This window comes from Anas acuta, chromosome 1 (assembly GCF_963932015.1).
Source record: "Anas acuta chromosome 1, bAnaAcu1.1, whole genome shotgun sequence".
NCBI lineage: Eukaryota > Metazoa > Chordata > Aves > Anseriformes > Anatidae > Anas > Anas acuta.
Window position 1 is genome coordinate 151693666 of NC_088979.1, and position 12975 is coordinate 151706640.

General features: G+C 37.5%; 1 protein-coding gene across 2 annotated transcripts in view; it reads left to right on the forward strand.

Moving 5' to 3' along the window:
* GRAP2 (GRB2 related adaptor protein 2) overlaps positions 1-12975 on the forward strand; it is a 102673-nt gene that overhangs the window by 51331 nt on the left and 38367 nt on the right. The gene's annotated exons all lie outside the window — the stretch shown is intronic.

Consider the following 12975-nt stretch of genomic DNA (forward strand, 5'->3'; position numbering starts at 1 on the left):
ACAATTAAAAGCTCCTCTCAGCAGTTTCTATAGAATATATGGTATTTCTGTTATACCTCCCATTGTGGGTGTTCTGATATGATTCAGTGAAGGGACAACATAGCTAACTATTTAATAGCATTTTTATCTATCTGCCATGTGGTATCCCTGCAGCAGTCTTATTTCTTTGTTATTTGAAGGTTTCTGTATACATGCATTTATAAGGTACTTGGGAATGTGAGGATAAAAAGTGAAAAATAAATGTTTGTAGAGGATGTGTTGTACTAAATCTGCAAAGGGTAAAGAGCTCCAAAAGAAGGCAAGAAAATTGGCTCCACCTTAGAAAACTAATGTGAGAGATGCTGAGTAAAAAAGAACAGTCATCCAGCTGCGATTTATTAAGTGGAAAGCTTTTTTTAAAAAAATCCGTGGAAGACCAGAAATCAAAGATCGCTGTATATTTACTGGCTTTTTTGAAGCATCTGTTCTCTAGTATCAGAGTCTCTCACAAAGACTAATCAACTGATCTTCAGAATATCCTTATAAGTTTGAGATGCATTAGCCTCATTTTACCATCAAAAGCATAAAGAGATTATTTGTCCAAGACTACACAGGAAATCAGCAACAGAAATAATAATATAGGCCTGTATCAAGTACAGTGACTCAAACATAAAACTGTTCTGTTAGGGTAGGAAGGCAATAACGGGAGGCCCTTGGTGTAAACCGTAGCCACAGGAGAAATGCTGATGAGAGACACCCACAACAGTTGGAGAGTGCTATATTGTTCTGTTTATGGTGGAGAAAATTTACCTTTAGTCTTGGCATTTGGTCAAAGGCAGAATGATGTAAATGTATTTTCAGGTAAAAAACAAAAACAAACAAACAAAAAAAAACCTTTGGGCATCTTTGATAGTAGGTTGAAAATGTTGAAAAGAGACAGGCCCTTTTAGGTGTAACAAAGCAAAGACTGTATTTTGAGCTTTCCCCACACAATGCCTATTTTTATGAAAAGCAAGAAGATTTGTATGCCACTGAAGATAGTAATACCTGCGTTAGTGGAAGTTACGTCATTTTAAATTGATAAAAGGCAAGTAGAGCTGGCCTATAAAAGGAAAAAAAATCTCCTCTTTATTGCTCCAAGGGTAGTTTAAACTGGAATTTCCAATATAAAAGAAAAGAGAAAAATTATGTTAAATAAAATTTTTACACTTTGTGTTTTCCTTCAGGTTTTGACCATACATATCTGGGGTTGTATAACTAAAAGAATTACGTCTGTTAAAACTTTTACTCATTGGGATTGCTGGGTGAACTGGCCATATTTTTTCATAGCTCCTTAAGGGACAGTCATGCAGCATTAGCTAAGCTTATTTCATTATTTATGTTACTGCAAGTAAGGATGTCTTTGCAACCATATTCAATCTGGTTAAGTGAGCTTTTTTCTGTATATTTATGTGTTAGGACTTGCACATCTATATTGTAACTGCTATAGAATATTTAAGAAAGCCGATGCAACTTTTATTAGCTATATTAATTTATTTGTAATAAAGGATTCTCAGGCTTTCATCCAAATTTTCAAGGTATATCCACCAATGCCATGATGTGCTTCTAAGGGATCTGAGAGCTCAGAAAAATAAGACTACCATCATTATGCCTACTTTCTCTGTTCAGAAGTCTGCAACTTAACTGTACGATCTTTAGGGCTCCACTGATCAAAAAGGTTGAAATTCACTGCCTTCTAGGACTTCCCAGTAAATAGAATAAAATTGCCTTATCCAGTACATTTTCCACAGAGACAGACGATCAAAAGGGAGCTACCAGTAACTGAATTCAACAGTGCATATATTTGATCTACTTTTTATTTGCACTACAGTTTTCCACATAGTTCTGGCAATGTGTAAAATGTTCTCAGAGTGGATGCAAATGCAGTACTATTTACATGCACTTTAAAGTTTCTCATCATTGCCAGAGTTGTGTAAAAGGGTGTGATTTTGAAATACAGCTAAATCCATCTAATGGCTGGCAGTCGTTGAGGTGGGCAGCCTCACACCTCCCCTTCTCCTCCTCTCTTGCCCAGCCCACTGTCCACCAGAACTTCAACCATGAGATCAAGGCAGCTACACTGAAAAAAAAAAAATCTCTCAAGAAGTTATTAGGTTCTCTACTAGGGTTAGATGGGTACAGCTTTCTGCACAAGTGCATAGCTGGAGCTAGAACTGAGAGGAAGGAATAAGATGATATCCTTTGGAATTTGGACATTGCTTTGGAATCAATATTCCTTTGGAAATTTGAATATGGTCTTGCACATAGTCATAAAAATCATAATGAAAAAACAAATCTCTGCAGTGTTGTAAAGGGCTTACATAGGTGTGCTTTTCAGCATTGTTTTGATTTTAAAAGGAAAAATTATGGTGCTATGACTGAGTGATACATATTCTTCAAGGTACTGCAGAGCACACACTGGAGACACCTTGATTTTTCATTTTCTTAGTTTTGATATGAGTATTATTTCTCCCCAGTTAACTGTAAACATAATTTAGTGTGGAAAAAAAATATCATTTCAAGGATTCTGATGATTGCCATGCAAGCTTGTTTGTAGCTAACATTGCATTATGGAACTGGTGAAATGCAAAGAAAAGGTACCTAAGCTGTTAGGAATTCGTATCAAGGATGATTTAATGACCTTTAGAAAATTCGTTTTTGAAGTTTCTTCTGTTAGGAGCTACACAGTGTTCCAAAGATTTGATAAATAGATGAGGTGAAACTATTTGCCTGAAAAAGTTTGACTTTTCTAGAAGATGGAGAAGGCTAAGGCTCCTGTCTGGTGAGAAGGAGAAAGCAAGCTTGGGAGATGGAAAGTGGACAAGTTGCAGATTATAGTGGTGTTCTCTGCCTTGGTTACAATAAACAGATAAATAAATAGGGTGACTAGAAAAGGATAGCATTTCAAGTGTTAGTTTATTTGTTATCAGCCAACAAATAAACTGAGCTGAAACTCTAGACTCTACTCCCATGGTGATCAGATATTACAGTACATATGGTATGGAAACATTAAGCTGTGTTTGACGACCTCACAACGCCTAAACACAGCATGCCAGCCAACTGGTGACCATACGCTATAGCTGCCATAAACATGCAGTTGCCTCCTGCTATGCTGCACCTGAATTGCTGCGCGTATAAATCATAGACGTTATTGCAGAGGAAGGCCTCGCAAAACATTTCATATACTTTCTCTCCACTGTAGCTGCAGCAAATAGACCGTACATCCCAACCAATATAAACAGATGTAATCTTCTGTCTGCTTGAAATGACTTTGTCATATCAGACATTTGTTGCCATCGTGTCCAAAAATTGCAGCACTTCTGTTTTTCTCTTGGTGAAACTAGACAATATGATATCCTTTATCTTATACTGACTGCATCTAAACTGCAGAAATATTTAAGAATGATGGGTCAGGGTGAAAGGTGCAGCAACAGACTAAATGCTGTACACAGTGACTTTGGTTGGTTTGGACTATATGTCAACTTGAATAGTCATGTCCTGTAACTTTGCGTTCAATATCTGGCATTTATGTCTTTGAAAAACAAGCCAAAAATTCTGAGTAGATTCTTTCCGATATTAAACATTGGCTTTTTTAGATAAGCTTCATAGTGCAACTTCAACTCAAATGAAATTTACAGCATTTTAGATTATCTGAACAAAATTAACTCCTGGCAATATTAATTATTCACTAGTCTCCTCTCCTTTTATTTTATAGTTTAAATGTGATGTAGAATTATTTACTCATGAATAAATAGCCTTGCTGTTTTCTAGACCTCAGCAATAACTGATATATGTAAAAGCTGTACAAAAATAACTGGAAATAATGCTAGCAGGGGGCAATTTTTCTTTGTTTTGTGGCATAGAGCCATACTGATTTAGTTAGCACTAGGGTACAGTCATCTTATTCCCATGTTATTTCACAGTGAATATCATCTGACAATTTATTCTGAAAGTAGTGATCTGCCTGGAAATTGGAGGACTTTTTTTTTTGAACACCACATAAAAAGAATTAATTTCTTCTGTTACCTATATATCCTATATGGTTTGTGTGAATATCAGTGGTCTCTAAATTATGCAAGACATCTGCAGTGAGATGAAGCATGAAGTTACAAAAATACTGTAAACACTCTGTTGATCTCTACCCATCTCTTCGGTGCATTTCATCTCCCACGGCATCACTGTTCATCTAGCATTGGTCTCTGCACTTCTCAGTCCCAATGTTATTGCACAGTTCTAACAAGAGTCCATTAAACTGATCACTTGTTATTCCCCTGCTGATGATTTCTTCCTAGTTCTGCACAGAAACCTCTGTCTTGACCCAGAGCAATTCTTTATTTTCCTAGTTATGGAACCCCAACATGTTTTTTGTCAGACTATTTTAAGACTAACCATTTTTAAGACTATTTAAGACGAACCATTAATACACCCTGCTATTCTCGTCCTGAGTGAGTTTTTTGGTCAAACCAAATTGTACAAAACAGTGAACAGATTGAGAAAAATGTTTGCCCAATTTAACCACCCACAATATGACTCTATCTGAGACTATATGAGAGAGTGTGGTCTATAAAAAGACCTGTTATTTATTACTAAATGCTTCATTTTCCCCTTTTTCTAAAACCATTGACCTATAGATTTATTTATTTATTTGATGGATAGCAATTTGGTTCTGAATAGAAAGCATTTTCTTTTTGATTCACTTAAAGTTTTGGCATACCTATTCTTACAATTTAAGGTAGAGATGTCTAGGTTGAAGTTCATCTGAACCAGGAAATTCTGTTAGGAGCTGAAGGGGATACGATGTTGGTGAGCAGCCTTTGATAGTAGCCCTCTAAGGGGACAGCATCACATAGGAAGTACAACACCTAGATTTGTTTTAGCTACCTTGCTGCCTGTTTGTCATAGCTTCTTCAGATGCTGTCAGGAACCACGAGAAAGGGAAGTTAAGGCAGATTTTTCCTGTTTTTGGCATGCTGAACAGAGTCCTTAGCATATGTTGCATAATGCCTCAAGAGACAGACTGCAGACAGTGAAAGACCTCTGGCTTCCTCCTCTCTTAGATTTATAAACCTGAAAACTGAGTACTGTATAGTATTACCTTTTCTCTTTATTTCATTCTTTCTGTTGTTGATATTTTTTTCAAGCACTGAATGCAATAATGCACTTGATCTCACTGTAGTGTCACATTGAAGAATTTTGGCCTTGCCTGGCCCGATGGACAAATTAATTGGATAGGCAGCTGGTAGTTCAAGTGGTTGCTTCTAGTTATTGAGGAGTATTGGGCTTCCAAACTGCTTTACCAAGGGCTTTTTATGTTAAGACGTTTCACTTCATAAACGGGATGGAGTAAGACTGTGCATAATGTCGGTTCCCAACATTTTGGTGAAAGGCAATAGCTAATTATAACAAGAGAAACACCTCTTAGAACTGAATGACCAAGTCTGAGTTGTTTTCCCTGGCTTGTACTAAACCTAGCATTAAACTACATACTCCTTTCAAGTTAAACAGTGAGATGGTGGAAGCGCATGCCATCTTTTGCTGAATTAGGAAAAAAAGGGCATTGAAATGCTAATTCTCATGGTACAGTTCCAGTTTTACTTAGTCTAATCTCATAGCCTCCAGATTTTTGTACAATCATTAAACAGACTTGAATTTATCTCATCTATCAGTATAAAATCAAGCAAAATCATTATGCACAGCTGTACTATAGCCGTGTCACGATGCAATTATTTTGTTGCACAGAACAGATGCATGCTGTTGGCATCTCAAAGCCAGGAGGGGCTGTATGGAGCTTGTATCAGCTGGAATTTGCTTTCGCATAGATCACTCGGGGACATGAATGCGCAACGTGACAGGCCCATCACTACCAATAATTCATCTAATTTACTATGGCAAGGTGGATACATGGTTGTGTCTGAAAGCCAGCAGGTCAGTGGCTTCATCTAACAGCTCATGCTGTTCCCAGCAGTGCTACGTTCCTACTAATAATTTAATCTTGTATTTGAAGTTTGGTTCCTAACAGTTTGCCTCCTTTTTCTCATTTTCTTTCACTTCTACTTAAAAATATAATGGTCCATTTCAGCAAAATTAACTACAATTTCATGGTTCAGTACAGCAGGAATAAGTTTTATACATAATACTGTAATCCATCTATTTGTTCCCCAGAATGCAAATTGACTTGATGAGCAATTCTGTGTCCTGTGTAAATAACTGACAAAGGGGGAGGGAAAGGAAGATTGTTTCTCTGGCTTTGACTTTCTGATAATTTCATCAGGATCTTTAACTTAAATAACAATGAGAAGAGTCTATGATATATAAAATAAAGGTAACAGTTACCATAATTTATTTCTGAATAAAAACTCTGGTGTGCAGATCGTATTTCTTTCTTTCTTTCTTCTCCCTAGAAAATGTAGTTTGCAGAATTTGGATACTCATATAATATGTCAGATGACAATATGTACGATACAGAAGTCATCTATCTAGTAGACACTGGTTATCATGAGAGCAAGGATAGAACATGCTCTTGTTCTTCCATAAGCGTGTCAGTAATGTGCAAGAAGAAGTGCTCTACGATAGGCTGGACAATAGGAAGTTCATTTTCCACAGCCCCTCTGACATTCAGATTCTCTGTAGGGATTGCTAGCAGGTGGAGTAATTGATGTGAACTGGATAATTGTCTTTGTAGCATGGATACTTTTCTACTGTGAATTGATTGGCATTTCCTTTTCTTTTCACTGCCAAGATGTTAGTAATTATCAAGAACTTCTTGCAGGTTAAGAGCTAAAACCAATGTCTAGAGATGATATCGAAAATAAAGATAACAGCTTTCATTTGCTGTTACAGCTTTCCTAAATTACAAAGTTTCTTAACTGATCTGATTGATTTTGAAATAGAAAACATTACTTACATTTCAGTGGTAAAGATGCTTGAGTGGTCAATGTTGTGCCTTTGCTTTAAGTGTAAACTTCTGAACTACTGATTTGAAGTTGATTAAGTTAGCATGGCCTACTTTCTCCAAGAGTAACAAATTTACACTACTGAAATTACCAGACGGTAGGTTTTGAACAAAAAGAAGGAAGTATTTTTCCATACTGTGCATTAAGTAAATTGTGAAATTTATTGCCAAAAAGTGTAACAAAAGGCAAAAATATAAGTAAGTGATTTTACAGGGAAAAAGTACCTCTTCACTATAATTTATTATATATAACCTCTGTTTCAACAAGACCCTAGATTGTTGGAGGTAATAATCCCATCAAGAATGTCAAGAGAAGGCTTGCTATTTCTTTTCTTCCTGCCCACTTTCAGTAAATAGACCTTACTGGCACTATTAGCTAGAGGACACTAGGCCAGATGGGCTTTTTGCCTGACCCTGTACCTTTAGTATGATTTCTCAACAAAATCACATTTGTTTCAAAGCCAACTTGTTTTGACCAGTGATATTTGTCGGAACTGCAGACTGAGCACTACTGGCTGAAACAGCTTCCGTGCTTCTTTCCTAAATGACATACACCTGGGATGCTCTTTCATAACTTAAGTTGTCCAGGCTATTATAGCACCAAGCACCCCCATCAATTACCCAATTCTCATATTAGTGCTTGTGTAACAAAGAATTTTTATACACAGATTCTCTCTTACTGTCTTCTCCAGTGCAATTCCCTTCATTAATCTAGGAAAATACAACTATGAAAGCTCAATATAAATCCCAATCTATTTTAGTATGTATTTTATAGCTAGAAAATATTAGTTCTTCTTGTTTATTTTCAAGCCAGTAATTTTCAGAAATGCCAACTGGATGCTAATTTCTTTTCAGTTTTCAGCATTTCAGCTCATCTGTCTTTATAATCAAAAACATTTCCACTGATATGTAAGCCTAAAGTCATTGGTGATGTATTTTTTTCCTAAGTTATTATCTGTAAATGTGACAGTATTTTTATGTGTTTTCTCCCAAAATAATATGGAAATGTTGGTTTCCCTACTCTCTTTCTGATTTCTTTGTGCAGCTATAAATACTTGCTATTTTCCCTTGAGCAATTAGTTTAAAATACCCCCCCATACACTTCCTAATTTTAATTGCCTTCTCAAGTCATCCTTCCCTCGAACCCTTCCAGTGTTATCCATAAAATGAAAATTCTAATTCTTCAATGTCTCCATGTTGAAGAAGCCCTCTTGACAATGGTTTGTGACTTGCTCTGATCCAGTATTGATAAAACAGTCCAACAGCATGAGATACTTAAAGAAGTGCCTCCAGTTCTTTCCAGTCATTCATCCTGTGATATATCATATCCACAATCCCTGAAAGAGAAACAGTACTGTGCATTAGTTCACTGATCCCTCACACTGGTGACCTTGGGAGCCCCAGGGATTAGTAGAGGTTGCTTCCCTGACTTTCACTCTGGCCTCAGAATAATTTTTCATAAACCTCTTCATGTACCTCCTGAGTGCCATAGGTAACAAGTTATTTTGCATCTACGGTCACTAAGTGCTGCCAAACATATCTTGTGGTGTTTGTTTTCTCCTAATCCTGTAAACCAACACAACTCTGCAAATATAACTGTTCAAAGATGATATCATTCACTTAACATTTTGCAGAAAGACAGACAGAAATAGGTTTATTCTCTATTTGTCATATGTGTAGGACAGCAAACAGTAGGATTCCACTGTAGGAAAATTAAAGAGGAAGGTAGAAAACATACTGCTTTCTGCAACAACACATTCAACTGCCCTTAACCAAAAATACAGCAACCATGACAGACCTGAGGAGAAAATACAGAGAATATGCCTACCCCCCTCTTGTTTTGGAGAGAATACAGTTTGACACCAAACTAGATGGAAAGAGGCTTGGTCCTTCTCAATAATGTATTCCATAACAATGAACTGCTTTGACATTTATAGGTTGAAAACACCATATTCAAGTATTTTACTATTAAAAATCTACCAAGAATGCAGCAAGAACTAGCAAGTGAAAGAAGAAATGGATCATTTTATTTTCCAGTAAGCTTGTTTAAATGCAGCATAACACCTTCTACTATTAAACCACGGCTTCGCTTGACTTTTATGGTGTTACCGTAGTTAGCATTTTGATCACACCTATAACGGGATCCAAATGCAAATGTCAGATCCAGTGAAAGTTACATTACACCAAAAGGACAATATCTGCAGCTAGGGAGAAGGGAAGGAAATGCCTTATGTCAATCTATAGCAACCCTTCTGTCTGAGGAATTGTTGATGGGCTCTAAACAGGAGCAGAGAGGTGACAGAATTAAAACAAGAGCTTCCATTTGTCTGTGAATTGCTCTGCTAAACTGTAACAACAGTGTTTCTAGACTGATCTGCTTGGATCTGTCAGCTTTCACAGCTGGTATACTCAATAGGAGGTGCATTTTAGTCAATGCAGTAATAGCATAAAAAGGGAATGCAGCCTCCAAATGATTTAAATGATGCTTGTGAATTGTCATTTCACAGCTTTATGAGATGTTCCTGTTCCCCTCCCTTCCTTTTATTAGTTAGCATCAGGCTGGGTAGATTTCTGTGCGATTCCCAGCTGAGTCACCAGAGAAGGGTCCGCCTTCATCATGTATCAATTTGATTTCAAGCCCTGACAAACACCCAGTCTCAAGAAGGGAGGCAATCTGTAATGCACTTTTATGAGAACAAAAGGTAAAAATATTAAAATTCATAATAAATGTTTGCTTTCCATCACAGCTCCATCCCCCCAGCCCTGCTAACCAGCATGCTTCTCCTGTCTGCTAGCTACTACAGTCCAGATTGAGGGATATTTTTAATGCAAGGACAGGCATGAATCTCAAGCAAAAGATAAAAATGGTACCTTTTTAATTTTTTAAAGAATGGAGCTAATTAACCTTTTTATCAAACTACACACATCTTCAAAATGACTTAGATGGGAAATATATTGGTTTAATTAAGATTTCACAGGGCGAGACAGTTGCAAACACTTGGAACTGAGAGAAAGTGGGATCTTTATGAGGAGGGTGCTGTATGTTTTACAACTCCCCGTGCCTCTTTGTTGTTTGCAGTTCAAATGGAGTCCATTTTTATCTGTCTCTCCTGCTGAGAGAAACTGAATTTATCATGTATTTCAATGAAGCTATTAAAAACTTCAATCATGAGATTTCTCTTTTGCTTTTGTATGTTTGTTACTCACTCCTGTCAGAGTTGCACTCTGACAATGGTTACATGTCAGCATAACTTGGTTTTTGTTGTTCTTCTTATTATTATTATTTTACAAAATGATTGTATAATCCTGCTGCAATCATAACTTGCTTGAGCAGAAAATTTGGTATCTAGGTTTTTCATATCTAGGTCCCCACTCAGTTTGATTTTGATACATCCAGGATTTTGATGAGATGTGCTCTCATCATACAGGGCATGTCATGCTTCTTCCTGTTTCTTTGTTTTTAGTGAACGGTGAAAAGTTTGAGAGTGACAGCTTGAAGTTCTACATTGAGAGATCATTTACTCTTAATGCACAAATGTATTTATCTGCTACTCCAAGACATTAAAGGGGTAGGATGTTCTACAGATAAAAATATGTTAGTACAGTTGAATCATAACAAAACCAAGTCATTAGCTTAAAAGATCCTCCTCTGACAAAAATAAAAATAAAAAAATAAGAAGAAATATAAAATGTTCTTATTTAAATAATATTCAAATAAAGTTATTGAGACTATAAAGGCTTGAAGCCTTGGTATACCCATGAATTATTTTCCTGTCTTTTGCTTTTGTTTGTCAGTTAATGTCATATAGATCATGTTACATAAATGAAGTTGAACACAGTTTAGGTATTAGTGTTAGTAGACAAGAAATCAACATCTGATTCTTGCGCTCTGTGCTTCTGTCCCTGAGCCAACTCTGTGTGATTAGTCCTACAATGCTGTATATATAACTGATTTTTAGTCATATTGAAAATTATTTACATATTGAAATGCTTACCAGACTAAAGTTTCTAATGCAAAGTGAAAAATACTTTTTTTTTTTTTTTCCTGAATAGTTCAGAGTATTTTATCTTAGGCCAAATGGAAAGTTATGTTTTGTCCACCCCAAAAAAAAAATATATATATCAAAAAGTTTGCTTAAGGGTTTAATGTTTTACTTTTTTATTTAAATCAAATAAAATATTGAGATAAAGAGCAGTTTTAAATTAAAAAATCAGAACATTCCATATCAGAAGTGCTAAAGACATTAAAAGAGCAAGAGAGCAATTTAGTAGAATTTCACAAAACAGCTTAATCCTTCTCTGTAATTTTTGGGGTCAAAAGATACTATTAAAACCATTTTTTTTTTCCAACACTAGATATTTCATTATTATCAATCATAACTTTTTGTTCATTTCCATTTGTAACATCTGTGGTCTATTGAGAGATACAGATACAACCTGAGCAATCTGGCTTCTTGTTTTTCAAAGTCAACAATAATTAGGAGTTTAAAACATTTTGTATCTCTGCTTTTGACCAGTAGGCTGGAAAAAGCACAGACATTTGGCCAAGCTCTGAACCATGCTCAGGGAAACAGAATCTCATCCAGGTCCTCAAACTGGTACAGAGACGATAAAAGAGGCTTCAAAAAACCAGGGACCGTGGATTTCACTGACTCAAGAACTCGATAATTTATACATCTGTTTCAGCTTCAGCAAGTAGCCCTTTCCTTGCTTACAGTCAACCAGCCAGAGTTTAGATGTTTTTAGGCTATGATTTCAACTGGTCTCTGAGCAATGGCTGCAGGGAGAAATTTCACTTGATGTCAAGCCTTTTTTACTCTTCTCTGAAACGCCCGGTGCTATCTGCTGCAGGCACAGCACCGGATGGCCATCGGCCAGGGCAAGGGCTGTGTTTCCTAAGGGTGCTCCTGCCCTCCAGTAACAACTTTTACAGTCATCAACATCCCTTCTTCCACAGGCCGCTAACAGTCCTTAGGCTGGAGGACGGACTGGAGCCCTGTGGGAAGAAAAGGAAATAAAATAAAAGACTTTTGTGAGGCTGAGCCCCGATGGGGATAGGACAAGCACCGGGCTGGGCCATCACCTGCCTCTGCTCTGGGGCAGGGAGACGGCCGCCATTTTGTGTGGGGATGGTGGGTGGAGCTCATGGCAGAGGTGTGAGGTGGCACAGCCTATTCAGTGGCCCCACGGTGTACCTTCAGCCTTTAATCACCTGGGGAGAAACCTTAATTACACTTTTTTTTTCCCTTGCATTTACATGGTCCATAAATACTTTGCCATCTGAAAGAGACGTAGCACAGATGTTGGCCAGGAAAATCTTCAGCGCTCTGCGTAGATGGCAGTTGCTCTCTTCAGGCCATCAGCCTCCTGCGGTGCACCCCTGCTAGTGACTAAACTGGTGCAACAACTAAATAAACAGATGTGCCTTTTTTTTTTTATAAGATTCAGATTTTCATGCCATTTTCTCACAGCTCAAAGACAACTCCCCTAATGACGGTAATCCTGAAGCCTGCTAAAATCCTGGATGCTTTCTTATAGCATCTCCCTCTTGGCCCATGTCTGTGCTGCTCGAGATGACCCTTTTGTTTGCTTGTATTTTCTGTGCACCTACACGTGAGAGACACATCTTCTCACATGTAGGTGCACTGTGTGAAGTGCGGACTCTGTCACATCAGGGGGATGTATGGCAGGAGAGATGCCTCACAAGTTCAAACAGGTAGTTTATGACCACCCGTCACCCGATATTAGAGAAGAGGGTATCTTTCAAGACACACTTGATGGCTTACTCCTGTGAATTGCTATTTGTGTCCAACAGCGTCCGGTATTTTCCAGACAGATGCATTGAATACCCAAGTGTTGAGCAAGTTATGGGGTGCCCCTGTGCTTGAGATGCAGCTGGAGTGGCGAACAGCTGTAGCGTTCACAGAAACTGCTCTTGAGCAGCTGTTACCCTGGCAGTAGAATAATAAAACCACACTAAGCTGAGCCCCACACCCGGCTCTGTA